This window comes from Pelodiscus sinensis, chromosome 15 (assembly GCF_049634645.1).
Source record: "Pelodiscus sinensis isolate JC-2024 chromosome 15, ASM4963464v1, whole genome shotgun sequence".
NCBI lineage: Eukaryota > Metazoa > Chordata > Testudines > Trionychidae > Pelodiscus > Pelodiscus sinensis.
The window spans coordinates 14366921-14383202 of NC_134725.1; the positions used below are offsets into that span (position 1 = coordinate 14366921).

At 44.3% G+C, this 16282-nt stretch overlaps 1 protein-coding gene across 1 annotated transcript in view; it reads left to right on the forward strand.

Annotated features, from left to right (window-relative positions):
* Nucleotides 1-3666: 3666 nt before the first annotated feature.
* AIFM3 (AIF family member 3) overlaps nucleotides 3667-16282 on the forward strand; it is a 103722-nt gene continuing 91106 nt past the window's right edge. The window contains exon 1 of the mRNA XM_075898215.1: nucleotides 3667-4142. The gene's annotated coding sequence lies outside the window, so the exon portion shown is untranslated. The remainder of the gene's footprint in view (nucleotides 4143-16282) is intronic.

Here is a 16282-nt window from a genome sequence, read left to right on the forward strand (position 1 = left end):
AAAAGCCACTGACTCATGTGTGAGGGACCAGTCTCAGATCCAATCTTTGCAGAAGTACTTTAAAGCAAGTTAAACTGACACCCTCTTCCTAGCTTTTTCCCTTTGGCTACGTCTAGACTGGCATGATTTTCCGCAAATGCTTTTAACGGAAAAGTTTTCCGTTAAAAGCATTTGCGGAAAAGAGCGTCTAGATTGGCACGGACGCTTTTCCGCAAAAGCACTTTTTGTGAAAAGAGTCCGTGCCAATCTAGACGCGCTTTTGTGCAAAAAAGCCCCAATCGCCATTTTCGCCATCGGGGCTTTTTTTGCGCAAAACAAATCTGAGCTGTCTACACTGGCCCTTTTGCACAAAAGGACTTTTGCCCGAACGGGAGCAGCATAGTATTTCCACAAGAAGCACTGATTTCAGACAGTAGGAAGTCAGTGTTCTTGCGGAAATTCAAGTGGCCAGTGTAGACAGCTGGCAAGTTTTTCTGCAAAAGCAGCTGCTTTTGCGGAAAAACTGGCAAGTCTAGACACAGCCTTTGGGTGTGTCTACACTACAGTGTTATTTTGAAATAACACATCTAGACACAAAATGCATTTCAAAATAGCGTTTTGCTATTTTGAAATAGCGCGTTCACACTGATTGGATGCTGCATCGCATTTAAGGCCGGCCAGAACCTGTTCTGGCAGGGCATCAGGTCAGGAGTTACCTTGTGTGGCTGCTGCCTGAGGCTAGCTGAGACCTGTGCTTAAAGGGATCCCCCTGGACAGCCGGTTCTAAGGTTTCCCTGCTTGCCTGCCTACCTCACTAAGGGACAGCAAAGCATTTTTTTCTCTGTATGTTCTGGTTGCCCTCACTCAGGACACCACACCACTCTGCAGCATGGAGCCGGAGCTGCCTCTGGGCACTCTGGTGCTTCTCCTGGATGTGTTGCTGTGAGCCTGGCAGCACGTTCTGCAGGCAGTAACAGTCTCCCTGATGTGCCCCACTGGGGGCTTGTGCCTCATTCCTCCCTCACGTCCTTCCACTTACCCCTCCCTAACCTCCCTCCCTGCTGTACAATAAAAGACACATGTTCATTACAACAAAGCTTCTTTAGTGAACAAAACTGGAGTGAGAGGGAGAATGAAACTGAGGTAAGACTGGGAAAAGAAGGTGAGAGAGGGAAGGAGAGAGAGTGGAGGGGGAAACCTGGGAGGAGGGAGCTGGCAGGGGGTGGCAAGGGGAGGAAGGAGGAGGAGAAGCTCAGGGCTCAGGTTTGGGGGGGGTCTCACCAGGCCAACTGTCTCCCAGAACCACGGGTGTGGAGGCCTCAGCATCCCTGGGGGCTTGGCAAGGATTGGGAGGAAGAAGCGGGAGGGGGAGAAGGAGTGGGAGGAGGAGCGGTAGCTGGGGAGGCAGCAGGGGCTGAAGCAGCAGAGACAGGAAGCTCTACCCCAGGGTCAATGACTACCTGGGGGGCACAGACCATCCTGCCCCCCAGGATGTGTTCCACAGCATCAAAATAGGGGCAGGGGCCTGGGTCTGCCCCTGGTTGGGAGCTGTCCCCTGTGGCCCTGGCATACGCCTGCAGCAGCTCTTTTATTTTCATATGAACCTGCTCCTGGATTCGCATGCGGCCTTTGGTGGCGAGGCTGGCAGCCATCCGCCTGTAGATGGTTGCGTTCCTCCATTTAGTGAGGAGATCGTGGATGTTGGAGGCATCCCCCCAAACCTGAATTAGGTCCCTGATCTCCACTCTGGACCAGGCAGGCACCCACCTTTTTTGGCCCCTGGCAGGCTACTGGAAGATGGCAGACTGGTCCTGGGGAGCGGTGGAGGGCTGGCTGGCACTGGCTGCCTGGCTCATGCTGGGGCCACTGGGTCTGGTACAGCGACTGCTGGCTCTGGGATGGCAGGCTTGGAGCTGGCACAGGCACTGTGGCCAGAATCTACCCCTTTAAGGGCTCCGCTGAGGGGGGAGGGGAGAGAGAAGTTTTCTCGGTTGTGCCCAGAGTGGCCACCAGGGCACTCTGGGAAGGCTGGAGGCCCCCTATTTTGAAATAAACACCTACATAGCGCTTATTTTGAAATAGCAATTTCGAAATTGGTGCTATTCCTCTTGGAATGAGGTTTACCAATTTCAAAATAAGCCCTCCGCTATTTTGATTTAATTTTGAAATAGCGGTTTGGCTGTGTAGACGCTGGTAAAGTTATTTCGAAATAACGGCTGTTGTTTCAAGATAACTTTGCTGTGTAGACATACCCTTTCACATTTTATCCAGCCTCAGGGTAACTTTTGTGCATAGTGGGTTGGTCAAGTAGCAAAGCTTTCTGCTTTGTTTTGAAGTGGTCCCAGATTCCTACCTAGCTAAGCTTTTACAAACACATTCAGTAAGCTCATATCTATCTCCATGATGTATTTAGTTTTCCCATCCAGGAAAAGGGAAGTTGTAACCATGTCTGCTGTTTTACCAGACAACAGATTCCTACCCCCACCTTTTTGTGTGCTGCAAGTTGGTGTGACCCTCTCCTAGCTTCAGTGTCCCTTACTTTCCTACCCTGACATCCTGTTGCAGCCTGGACACCCCTTAATGTGTTCTCTTTGGGGCTTCTGTTTTTAGGGTCTTCTCTGTATGTTTCCCTGTTATTTTTGTGCAGGTTTTAGCTCTTAATGGGCTGAGCTGAGCTGAAGTGCTTGCTTCTCCGGGTTTCTCCTTTCACAGGGGTGTTCTTCCCATACCCCAATTCCTTGTCCCAGCCCTGATCCCCCTTCTACCCTCTGAACACCTTGGTACCAGCCTGGTGAACCCTCCTCCATCCCAAACCTGTTATCCTTGGCTCAACCCTAAATCTTGCTCTCCCAGCCAGAGCCCTCACCTCCTCCCTTGCCCCTTGCACACAATTTCATGAGCATTCATGGCTTGCCATACAATTTCCATGCTGAGATGTGTCCTTCAGGCCAAAATGTTTGCTCATCCCTGCACTAACTTCTTGCATATGTGGTAAAAACGATATTTTAGCTTCTCAGTAAAATATCCCATCAGGAATACAACAAATCCCTTTATGAAAGGGGAATACATCTATATATATCACTGAGAAGTAATAAAAGACATGTATCAAGATGGAATGAAAAAATCCCATAACCAGAAGGAGTAAAATCAGTCCATATACCAAGAGGAATTTTTAAAACAATCAGGGGATATAAAAACTCTGTATGGTAGGAAATATTACTATTGCCCTTACTCCAAAAAACCCCAAAACTTTCCATGTGATATAAGATTAAAATAATCCCATAAATTAAACACAACTGAAAAACACCATAAATCAGAGAAAGTAACAGAATACTGTATCTGAAGTGGCTGTAGGGGGAAAACACACACATTTGAGGCATTAAAAACAACTGGTAGATCTGTGAGGAGGGATAAAAAATGCAATATCTGGAGGGAGCAGATAAAAAAAAAAGAGAGGGATATGAGACCCTATTTCTGGAGGGAGGGAAGGATGGAGTACACACGCGGTACCCGGCAGTTCACCTTCAGGTGTGCCCCTGCCTACTACCTTATCCACTCAAAGTTCCTGCAGCCCACATGAACAGTATGCCACATCCAGGACACCTCTATGTTAACCCTATGTTTGCCCCCTAACCCCCACCATTGGGCCACACATCAATAGCATACAATTCTCGCAGCAGGGGAAGATACATTTATCCTACAGCAGTGAAGAGGTTAAGCAAGAGAAGTTCACTGGCCTTCTTCCTCTGACATCACAGTCAAAGGCCTCCTGTCAGCCCCCAGAGCGTTTATGCAGTGAAGTCCTTTGAAAGGTGCATGAAGTTCTTAAGCAATCAATAGTGACTAAAAAGGTACAAGCTGCCATAGCAGCTGCTAACTGAAAGGGGCTGGGATGCAGGAGAATTCCTGCTTCCCTGGTGTTCTGAGCTACTATATCAAGACTGCATGCAGCCCAAGAGAACTGGCTGTACTCCCTGCTGCAAGCCTAGGACAAGCTGCATTACTACACACACTGTGACTTGCCTCAAGCCTCTTCTAAATTGGAATACAAAGCAAAGGATTTCCAGTGTAGCTTTCTGCTGCCTGAAGGGACTCTAAGAAGCTCTCTTGTAACTCTATGGTTTAATTTCATTGTGGCTTGAGGCTTCAGTCTTTCCGCTCAGGTAAGCAGCTATTTTAGATTGTGCATTATTTTGCTTTATGAGCAGCAAATGGATAGATATTTGTCTGGTTGAAAACTGAAGTGTAAAGAAGCTGTTTCTCTCAAATAATGATCAAGTTCATGTTTACATATCTATTCTGTTGACATTGCTAAAATAGTATAATTGTGGCTTTCTGAATAGATTGATTATATCATCCTATGTAGTATTGCTCTAACTGAAAATTAAAACCTAAGAAAAGAATACAAGCTGCCTCCTTTGTGTTCCTTCTAATTTAACATTGATCGGATGCAGCTCCTATATGCTGCAATGTGTGTTATTACTACCTACATAGAATTCAGTTGATTTGTATTAGCAGCACATCATGCAATGTTTTGTTTAGGTTTGCTGTGTCACATTCAGTGTGGGCTAGTCCGAAGCTTCGTTAATGATAAATGCTGAATCAGGTCTTCTAGTATAAATAGCAATCATATTTATTAACTATTCCTGATACCCTGCAGTATAAGTTTAAATTGCTAAGCACAAGATAACATAGGCTAGTAGTTAAAGCACAGGACAGTGAATTGGAACAGCTGGATTAAGATTTTCAAACTTGGCTGCCTAAAATAAGGTTTCTAAACCCATATTTAGGCATCTAAATTGAGATTTGTGGGCACATAATTCTCTTAGGTTCCGTTTAAAAACCAAGCCCTTTATTTAAGGGTGGTATTTTCACTGACTGAAACCAATGAAAATCAGATTAGTTAACCAGTTGGTTAGAAATGGTCAATGATCTTAGACTAGAATTTTAAAAGGTGCCTAGTAGAGATGGATACCCAGCTCCCATTGATTGTGAGAGTTGGACACATAATGCCATTTGACCTCCTTGACAATCACAGCTTCAGGAGCCCAATGATAAACTGTCAAGTGTGAAAATAATGACCCTGATTTCCATAAATTGGCTTAAAACAGAGCTGCAGATATCTCTAGATTTTCTGGGCTATAATGGTTGATGGCCTTGTTGGTGGCTGACAAGTCTAAGATGGTGAAACTTAGGAAGGAACTATCCATTGCACACATACAAAATGGAAACTGCCTGTCTAGGAAGGAGTACTGCAGAAAAAGGAATCCACGGGTCATTGTGGACTACAAGCTAAATATGAGTCAGTAGTGTGACATTGTTGCAAAAAAAGCAAACATCGTTCTGGGATGTATTAACAGGAGTGTTGTAAGCAAGACAGAAGAAGTCATTCTTCCGCTCTAGTCTTTGCTGATTAGGCCTCAACTGAAGTACCGTGTCCAGTTCTGGGCGCTACATTTCAGGAAAGATGTGGACATATTGAAGAAGGTCCAGAGAAAAGCGACAAAAATGATTAAAAGTTTAGAAAAAATGATCTGTGAGGGAGGATTAAAAGAATTAATTTATTTAGGCTTGAGAAGAGAAGAAAGAGATTTTAGTACCTAAAAGGTTGTTTCAAGGAAGAGGGAGAAAAATATTCTCCTTAACCTCTAAGGGTAAGACAAAAAGCAATGGGCTTAAATTGCAGCAAGAGGTGTTTAGGTTGGACATTACAAGAAATTTCCTAACCCTCAGAGTTTAAGCACTGGAATAAATTGCCTAGGGAGATCGTGGAATTTCCATCACTGGAGATTTTTAAGAGCAGGTTAGACTGGGATGAGCTTCAACTGGAGTGTGGTCCTTTCATGAGTGAAGGGGATTGGACTTAATGACTTTTCAAGGTTCCTTTCCAGTTCTATGATTCTATGGGGTACTGATTCTGAGCTGTCAGCAGGAAAAGATTATGCAGGCTTCGGTAGCAGTGGATTCAGTGGAGAGCAAGGAGCAAGAAGCTGAATTGGAGAAAGTCTAGGCTGGAATGGGAAGAAATCTCAGATGACAATTGTAGACAGCATGTTCAATAAGTTTACATCTAAAAGGCAGATGGACTGGTAGTTGGAGAGGCAAATGGTGTCAAGGGTGAGTTCTTAAGGTGGGAAAGTATACAGTTTGTGTAATGAAGGGAAGGAGCTGGAGGAGAGTGAGAAGGAGAAGAACAAGTGCAAGGCTGGAAGAGGGAGCACAGGAGATCAGGAGGTGGGATGGGGTCACTGGGGAAAGTGGAGGAGAAGAGCAGATCAGAAACATCTGTATCTGTGACGGGAAAAAAGGAAGTTGAGCTGAGGGGAGAGGTAAAGTTACATGATATTTTGTCAACTTTATGTCAGAATAAATTGGTGAGAGTCTACGTAGAGACAGAATTGGAGCAGAAGGATGGGAGAGGGTGAGGCATAAGTCAAATTAAGGCAGGAATAGGATTCAGTTAAGTTGACAGAATTATTTAGCTAGGAAGATGGCAGAACTGAAGGTCATAGGATTTCTGCCAGCAATGCTCTGTAATGGGAGAGCAGGAGTGGAGGGAATGAGCCAGGGCTGTGGGTTGGCAGGATGTACATTGTGGGCAGTAAGTGGGTCAAAAAAAGTCAAGCATGCAAGTTAGTGAAGCATGGAGAGAATTAACAACAATGGCAATCAAAGAAAGGGAGGAGAAGGCCAAGAGCAGTTGAAGGCATTAACACTGCTGGACTGGAAGACAGAGAAAAACAGAGTTACGTCTATATCCCCATGTGCACTCCTTTTTATACAGTTATGATAAATGTTGTATGAAATATGCCTTGTGAGAGATCATTTGAAATGTCCTGATTTGCCAACCATTATCATCCTCATGCAATATAGATAACAACATTGCATGAACAGTTACAAGATTCCTCTGTACAGTGTCAAGACATGTTCAAAGCCCAGGGACGCAGCCTCAAACTAATTTCACAGAAGCTAGCCAACTCCTCAGCCACCTGTCTACAAGATCACAATTGCCAAATATCTCGTGAAGTAGACATTTTTGGGCAGGAAAAAGACTGTGTGCAGAAAATCTATATCTTGAACAAAAGAACAGCTGCAGGTTCCTTCCCACACAGATTTTCCATCTCCAGAATCTCAGCTAGAGATGATTCTCACAGAAGAGAAAGGACTATGGCCAAGTCTACACTGGCAAGAGCCAGCACAATAAATCAGCTCCCAGCCTTTAGGTCCCAAGGTGCCCACACTGGCAATGAACTTAGTGTGCACTAATTCTGCTGTGATTTAGGTAAACCACCTCAGTGAGACGCATAGAGTTTGCTGTGCTCTGGATACAGCGCTGAGGTACTGGTGTGGACACTTAAATTGTTTGTTACTTTCTGACTGGTCTTTGGAAGTGGCCCATAATCTCTCAGGCCCCCTCAACTCCTTGTTTTGAAGTCATATGTCTGCCCCACAGGCATGTGCATATCCCCTTTCAGGTTTCTGTTCTGAACCACCCTCATGATGTGCTGATTTGCTCTGGGACACAGAGCAAACCATGCAGATAGAGGGGGGGATGTGTGTGTGTGTGTGTGTGTGTGTGTGTGTGTGTGTGTGTGTGTGTGTGCTGAGATCCCCCAAAACACGCTGTCTCCTCCGCCCCCATACACACACGCTCCCTAGAGTTCTACTGAAAAGCAGCTGTCAATGTAGCAGGATGACCTTGGAGTAATAGGATTGGGAAACCTACATCATGTGGTGCTGACTGCTCTATGTGCCCTTGCAAATCCTTCCCAAAGCACCTTGTGGCCAGTTGCACAATGGGGTAGCTACCACAATGCACTGCTCTCTCTGCTATTATTAGAACTGCTAATGTGGACATGCTCCACGATCATAAGGAGCACAATCTGGACATACGACTGTGATTTCCTTGCAGCACTCTGTGAGCAGTGCTGTACAGAGCCTAAGAGAAAAGAAGGCACATGTCCCCAAATGACCCTCATGTCTCTACCCATGGCTTCAAGAACAGCTGAAGAACAAGGAAAGTGGCACTAGATTGAGGGAAAGATCCTATCTGAAAGGCGATTAGCCAGTAAGACTGTTGAGATGAGAGAGACGTAGAATTCATGTAGCCTATTAAATTGCATTTTACATTTTATTTTTTGATTGCCAGTTCTGATTTATGTCTCATTACTTGTAATCACTTAAAATCTGGCATTCTCTAGTTAATAAATTTGTTTTATTGTTTTCTCTAAACCAGTGTGTTTGGATTGAAGTGTTTGGGAAACTCCATTTGGGATAAAAAGGCTTGTGCATCTCATTTTCTGTTACTAAAAGGTGGTCTCCATATGAGCTCATCTTGTCCAGGAAAAGGCTGGGTAGCACAATACACCCATTTCTGGATGAAAGCCTAGGTGGAAGAGTTTGTTGGTGTTGCTTTGCAGTGTAATTCATGAGCAATCAGCCAGTATTCATGCCTTGTAACTTGGAATAATTTATATGTTGCAGACTGTGAGAACAGACCAGGAGTGGTAGCTCACATAGCAAAGCAATAAAAAAGCACCCCAGTTTGGAGGAGTGAGGGGAGACAGATGTTCATCAGTCTAGCTTGTACTGTGGGTAATGTCTCAGATTGGGCATGGGGGATGAGGCTGCTGGGTGATACTGAATGTCACAGCTGGTGGTTGAAAAAAGGAAACTTAGCAACAGAACAATCGGGGAGAGAACATTGCCTGCTGAAGATCAGATAACTGTATGACCAGGTCAAGAGAAAAGGTGAGATGTGTCATCCGCATAGATACTGAAGAGACAGACGATGAATGGAGGAGACTGTGAGTAGAGGGAGCCAGGAACTGAGACTACTGAGGAAGGTTGATCTGGAGGAGTTGGATGGACTGTAGATGAGAGCAACATGGAGGGAGCAGAAAGAGGAGTGTTAGGGTACGTCTAGACTACAGGCTTTTGTCGACAGAAGTTTTGTCGACAGATACTGTCGACAAAACTTCTGTCGACAAAGAGCGTCTAGACTACATTTAGTTCTGTCAACAAAGCAAGCTGCTTTGTCGACATGGTAGTGTAGACGCAAAGGACAGTTTACATGCAATAACACCTTCTGTCGACAGAAACTCTGTCGACAGAAGGTGTTATGCCTCGTAAAATGAGGTTTACCAGCGTCGACAAAACTGCTGAGTTCTGTCGACGTTATGTCGACAGAACTCAGCGGTAGTGTGGACGCAGGTATAGTTTTGTCGACAAAAGTCCACTTTTGTCGACAAAACCCTGTAGTCTAGACACACCCTTAGATGCAGCATTTTTTAAAGGATGACAGAGTGGAAAGCAAGAGGTCAGGGGAGTTGGAAGCAGCAGGAATGGGGAGAAAAAAGTCTAACATTGCAGGAGCAGTCCATCTGACTCCACTGTCAGTCTCTGGAACGGGATAAGAATCTGGCCCTTTGATGGCATCAGTTGGAGAACGCTACAGAAGATGAAGAAATATTACTGTTACTTTTATTACCTGATTTTAAATACAACTATTGTTTGAAATACCAAAGCAACAAGCAAATGGAACTAAATTGTTTCAAGAAGACATTTGTTTTTAAAAGCTATTTCAGAAGCCCCATTTGCATGGGGCAAAGTTTTCAAATGTCCACTAAATTCATTTTCCTCAATTCTGGGGACTATAATCCCTTTGGAGCAAACAGGGTTACATTTTCATTGGCCAGCATTAGGGTGCCAGAACAATCTGTATAGTGAGGGTGCAGAGAAGCACTGAACCAAACTGTAAATCCTGTATATGCGATGGGAGCCATTTCAAATCAGATGGTGATACAGCATCCCCAGCACTCTTATTAGTTCCAGCATCTATGTTGTACCTGCAAGAGACACATTATTAAACCCTGAATGTGCAGGCAGAAATATGAACTTGCTTAGGTGACTAAGCAGTTACACATGCAATTTCCTGTTTTCTACAGGTAAATGTGAGATGTGTTGGTGTAATGAATTTATGCACAAATGTTGTGGCTGCAGCTTAGTCTAGATCTTTTGATATCCCATAGTAAACTGTCTGTATTTCTTTTGCACACACTGTCACAGAAATATCCTTTTGGTGTGCAAAAGCAAAAGTTTAAATTTAAAAACCACAAAAAAGATTTGAAAATAATATGCAGCTTCCAAATGAAAGTTTCATTCTTACCATTTTGTGTGTTGTGAAATCCTTCAGTTCCACACAGGGCAATCTGACACTGTGAAACTTTTCAATGTTTCTGTTTTTATTGATGCACCTTTGAGATCTTAATTGCATCTCTTGTTTAATTATTAATTTCAGAACACTACTTGTCTATCTTGTAAAGAACATATTAAAGCTGTAGCACTGAAAGCCGTGTTAAATGACCCTTTAATCATAACATAAATGACTGAATCAGCAGCGAGTAAAACAATACTAGTTGTTGCTTTAAACAATGTTCATGGGATACATCTCAGAAAATCATTGAACACATTAAATGGCAGCATGATAACATTTAATGACAGTGAAGATTGCATTTAAGACACGACCCCTGAAAACTTCAACAGCAGAAGATAAGGGAGAAGTCACAGAACATCACCTACAATACAGTAGGGTGAAAAACACACACTATCACTCTGCAATTCTGGGAACTATAATTCCTTTTGATTCAAATTTCATCTTCCAATTCCACTTCCAATTCCATCGTCAATGAACACCAAAAGCAATCTTTCACCTCCAAACAAAAATCCAATTACTACCTCTGTGTTGATTCATAGATTTACCTTTCTATATGCTGGACTTGTCGCCTTCTCTACAACTAAAATCTTGCCCTGTCTCTCTGACATCTCCTTAAGGACATCCATGTTTCAATTTAAGCTCAATGTGGCCGAAACAGAGATTTTTGTCTTTTCTTCCATCCCCTCCTTTCTGCTTTAATCACAATGTACACCACCAAAACTAACTTCTCTGTCAATCAGGCCCCTCACTTGGGTGTCCTCTTCATCTCAGGCCTCTCTACATCCTTTCATGCAGGCTATGTCTACATAAGGGGTTTTCAGAATTGGGTAGCAGTCCCAGCCGTGTAAGCCGCTGGTGGGCCATAAGAAGCTTTGCTTATCTAAGTGTCTGTAGGTACAGCGCTAGTAGCTCCCATTGGCTGGAGTTCACAGCTCACCTTAGCTGGAAGTGGCAAGGGCTTTGTGCTTATGGACACGTAGATAAATAAAGCAGGCCCACAACCCAACTTTGAAAACCCCTGCTCTAGATCTTACTGGTTCTCCCTACACAACATCTCAGATTCAGCCTTTCTTCTGCATCTGGATTGCTTGGTAAACTGGGTGCATGCAAACAATGCCCATTTTAATATGGCTAAATATAAATGTATATAGCTAGGAACAAAGAAAGTAGGGCATACAGGTTGAGGACTCTATCCTAGGAAACCTGATTTGGGAGTCATGGTGGATAATCAGATGAATTTAAGCTCCCAATGTGAAGCTATGGCCCAAGGATCTCTCCTGGGACCCGTCCTATTAAACTTATTTATAAATGATCTAGAGAAAGGGGTAAAGAGTGAGGTGGCAAAGTCTGCAGATAATACCAAATTGCTCAAGATAGTTAAGAACAAAGCAGACTATGAAGAGCTTTAAAAAGATTTCATCAAACTAAGTGATTGGGTAACAAAATGGCAAATGAAATTTAAAGTTGATAAATGTAAAGTAATGCACATTGGAAAAAAATAATCCCAACTATATATACAATACAATGGGGACTAATTTGGCTACAGCTACTCAACAGAGAGGTCCTGGAATCATTGTGAATAGTTCTCTGCAAACATCCACTCAGTGTGCAGTGGCAGTCAAAAAAGCAAATATAATGTTAGGAGTCATTAAAAAAGGGATAGAGAATAAGACAGAAAATATTTATTGCCTCTATATAAAACCATGGTACACCTACATCTTGAATACTGCATTCAGATGTGGTCACCTAATTTGAGAAAAGATATACACTATTGGCATTGGAAAAAGTTCAGAAAAGGGCAACAAAAATGATTAGGGGTTTGGAGTGAGTCCCATATGAAGAGAGATTAAAAAGACTTGGACTTTTCAGCTTAGAAAAGAGGAGACAAAGGGGGGATACGATAGAGTTCTATAAAATCATGACTGGTATGGAAAAAGTGAATAAGGAAAGTTATTTACTTGTTCTCACAATATAAAAACTAGGGGTCACCAAAAGAAATTAATAGGCAGCAGGTTTAAAACAAACAAAATAAAGATTTTCTTCACTCAGCGGACAGTCAACCTGTGGAACTTTTTGCCAGAGGATGCGGTGAAGGCTAGAACTTTAACAGGGTTAAAAAAAGTTTTAGATAGATTAATGGAAGTTAGGTCTATCGATGGCTATTAACCAGGATGGGTAGGAATGGTGTCCCAAGCCTCTGTTTCTCTAGAGGTGGGTGACAGGGGAGGGATCACATGAAGATTACGTGTTGTGATCTCTCCCACTGGAGCATCTGGCATTGACCACTGTCAGCAGACAGGATCCTGGGCTAGATGGACCTTTGGTCTGACCCAGTATGACCATTCTTATGTTCTTACATTTAAGCAACTAAAGCAATCCTGGATAGATGGATGTATCTCCAGTAGGAGCAGAGAGGTTTTTTTTAATTTTACTTCTCTATTTGGCTTTGGAGTGAACACTGTAGGACCCTGTTCAGTGCTGGTACAATTCAAAAGGATGTTGATAAATTGGAGATAGTTCAAAAAAGGGTGATGAGAATGATCAAAAAATTAGAAAACCTACCTTTATTGATAGATTGAGCTCTTTAGGTCTATCTAGCCTGCTGAAGGGGAAGAGGATAAAGCTAGACAAATTCAGACTGGAAATAAGGTGAGAATAATGAACTATTAGAATGATTTACTAAGGTTCTACACTGGATTTTTTTAAAATCAAGATTGGATGTTTTTCTAAAAACTCTGCTCTAGGAATTGTTTTGGAAAGCTCTCTGGCCTGTGTTATGCAAGAAATCGGACAAGACTATCACAATAGTCCCAGGGAACTTGGCTGTGTTCATTTCAACTTTAAATCCAACAGTTTTGCTGGAACTAGAGCCTATGTTTTTGAAAAACATCCAATCTTGATATAAAAATGTCTAGTACTGAAGAATCCACCATAACCACTAAGTTTTTCTTCGAGTAGTGTCCCCGTGTAGTGTCCCCGTGTAGTTCGAGTAGTGTCCCCTATGAAGACACTAACCCAACGAGGCAACGAGGTCCCAGAAGGCACCCAAACCAGGCCCGCCCACCAACTACCCAACCATCTAAACAACAAATTTGAAGATTTGGTCGAGGACCTGCAGCACCTCTCTTACGATCTACCACGAGTTCAACATGGCCATCTATTCACCCACCGTTTGCGGCCATTCCTTCCTCAATGGGAATCCATAACATCGGACCGCTGGGTTTTAGAGATAATTCGAGTAGGCTACACCATTCCATTTACCTCTGTTCCCCCTACCCTTCCCACTATCCCATCCCTCTTCAGGGACCACTCTCACGAAACCCTTCTAAAACAAGAAATCGATCGACTCCTCCTCATCGGAGCTATAGAAAGGGTACACCGAGAGTTCCATTGGAGAGGGTTTTACTCGAACTATTTCCTAACCGAAAAATGAACAGGGGGTTGGAGACCTATATTGGACCTCCGCAAACTGAACAAGTTTCTCAAGAAACAGCATTTCAAGATGGTCACACTCTCTACAATCATTCCTGCGCTAGATCAAGGGGACTGGTTTGCAGCCCTCGACCTCCAAGATGCCTATTTCCATGTAACCATCCACCTCCCCCCCCACAGTCGCTACCTACGCTTCACATTGGGACCAGACCACTTCCAGTACAAGGTTCTTCCCTTCGGTCTCTCATCAGCTCCGAGGGTATTTTCGAAGGTACTGGCGGTTGTAACGGCGTATCTCAGATGACAAAACGTCATCATATTTCCCTATCTAGACGACTGCCTTCTAAAGGGATCCTCGTACGCCGAAACGGCCTCTATGATACATACGATCATGACCCTCCTTAGTCGTCTAGGCCTTCTAATCAACCAAGACAAGTCAACTCTGCACCCGGTTCAAGACATAGAGTTCATTGGCGCACGCCTGGACTCAGTTACAGCCTGGGCATACCTACCTCAGCAACGTTTTGCAACTATGCAAGAAATTATAAACGGGATGCTTACAGTTCCTACCACCACGGTACTTACATGCCTCCGACTAATGGGGCACATGGCTTCCACCACCTACGTAGTCCACCATGCTCGTCTGCACTTTCGATGTTTTCGGCTCTGGATTGCAACCGTTTATATCCCATCACGACATCCTTGAAACAAAACAGTTACTATCCCACCAGACGTGCTGGCATCCTTACGATGGTGGACAGTGCCAAACAATCTTCTGACAGGGGTTCCATTCCAACAAACCAAACCCACTATCCAAATCACCACAGATGCTTCCCTTCTCGGCTGGGGGGCACATATGGATGGTCACGAAGTTCAAGGCAGGTGGTCCCCAAACGAGACACTCTTACATATCAATCTCCTCGAACTGAGGGCAGTAAGGAATGCCTGTGCACACTTTGCCTCCGACATCGCCAATCACACAGTCCGCATCCTAACGGACAATATCTGCATGATGTTCTACATAAACAGACAGGATGGAGCCTGCTCCTGCTCCTTATGCGCGGAGGCTATTCGCCTGTGGAACTCGTGCATCCGCAACCAAGTCACCCTTATAGCATCCTACTTGCCCGGAGTGAACAATATCAAAGCGGACTCCCTCAGCCGAAACTTCACCTCGGACCACGAATGGGAGTTACATACGGAGGTGACGAACTCAAATTTTCCACCAGTGGGGATGGCCATTGATAGACCTCTTTGCTTCTACCCAGAACACCAAATGTCCCCAATTCTGCTCACGTGTGGGACTTGACAAACACTCTCTGATGCCGTCCTAATCAAATGGACAGCCCCCCTATACTATGCCTTTCCTCCCATGCCGCTCATCCCAAGAGTCCTGCGCAAGATCCTGAGAGACAAAGCCCTAGTCATCCTGATTGCGCTATCATGGTCTCGCCAAACCTGGTACCCATACCTTCACAGGCTAGCGGTCCAGCCTCCCTACCCACTACCGTACCGGATAGACCTACTATCTCAGGATGACGGCAGGATATTGCATCCACAACTCAATACCCTGCATCTTCAGGCATGGCTTCTCTCTGGTTCTCAGAGGTAGAAGATCGCTACTCCCAGCGAGTAAAAGACGTCCTCCTCCACAGCAGGAGACAGTCTACTCAGAAAACTTACCAACAGAAATGGACACGTTTCTGTTACTGGTGTCACCGAGCCAAAGTGGAGCCCCGTGCCTCACCACTAGATGCCATCCTCGACTACATTCTGGACCTTAAAGCATCAGGACTGTCAATCTCCTCCCTAAGAGTACACCTCTCTGCAATAGCAGCATTTCATACGTCAGTAGATGGCTTCTCCATTTTTAACCATCCTATTACAAAAAGATTCCTCAAGGGACTCCAGAATGTGTACCCACCACATAGGGCCCCACCCCCTTTGTGGGACCTAAATCTTGTTTTGAACTGCCTCACCAGACCTCCCTTTGAGCCACTGGCAACAGTACCACTTCCTTTCCTTTTTATGAAGGTCTGTTTCCTCTTAACCATCACCTCCGTCAGGAGGGTGAGCGAACTTGGAGCATTAATGTCAGAGCCTCCTTACACAGTTTTCACAAAGGATAAGGTCATACTTAGACCCCACCCCACGTTTTTGCCAAAGGTCTGTACAGAATTCCATCTCAACGAACCAATCGTGTTACCTACCTTTTTCCCAAAACCACTTTCTTCGCAGACAGATGCCAGCCTGCACACTCTGGACATCCGGAGGGCTCTGGCCTTCTTCCTAGAAAGAACAAAACCATTTCGTAAATCTGAAAGACTTTTTATCTCCATTGCTGAATGATCCAAAGGGACACCAATATCATCTCAACGAATCTCAAAGTGGATATCGACATGCATAATTAAGTGCCACTCTCTGGGCAATAGACCGCTGCTACGCCCACCATGAGCGCATTCTACTTGAGCCACGGCTGCTTCTACAGCCTTTCTGGGCAATGTCCCCTTAAGAGACATTTACCGGGCAGCAACATGGTCTTCAGATCATACCTTTGCTAAACATTACGCTATTCTTCCACAACTTAAGAGTGACTCAGCAGTTGCCACGGCAGTGCTCTCCACCACTGCCAAACATTGACTCTAGCTCCCTCCA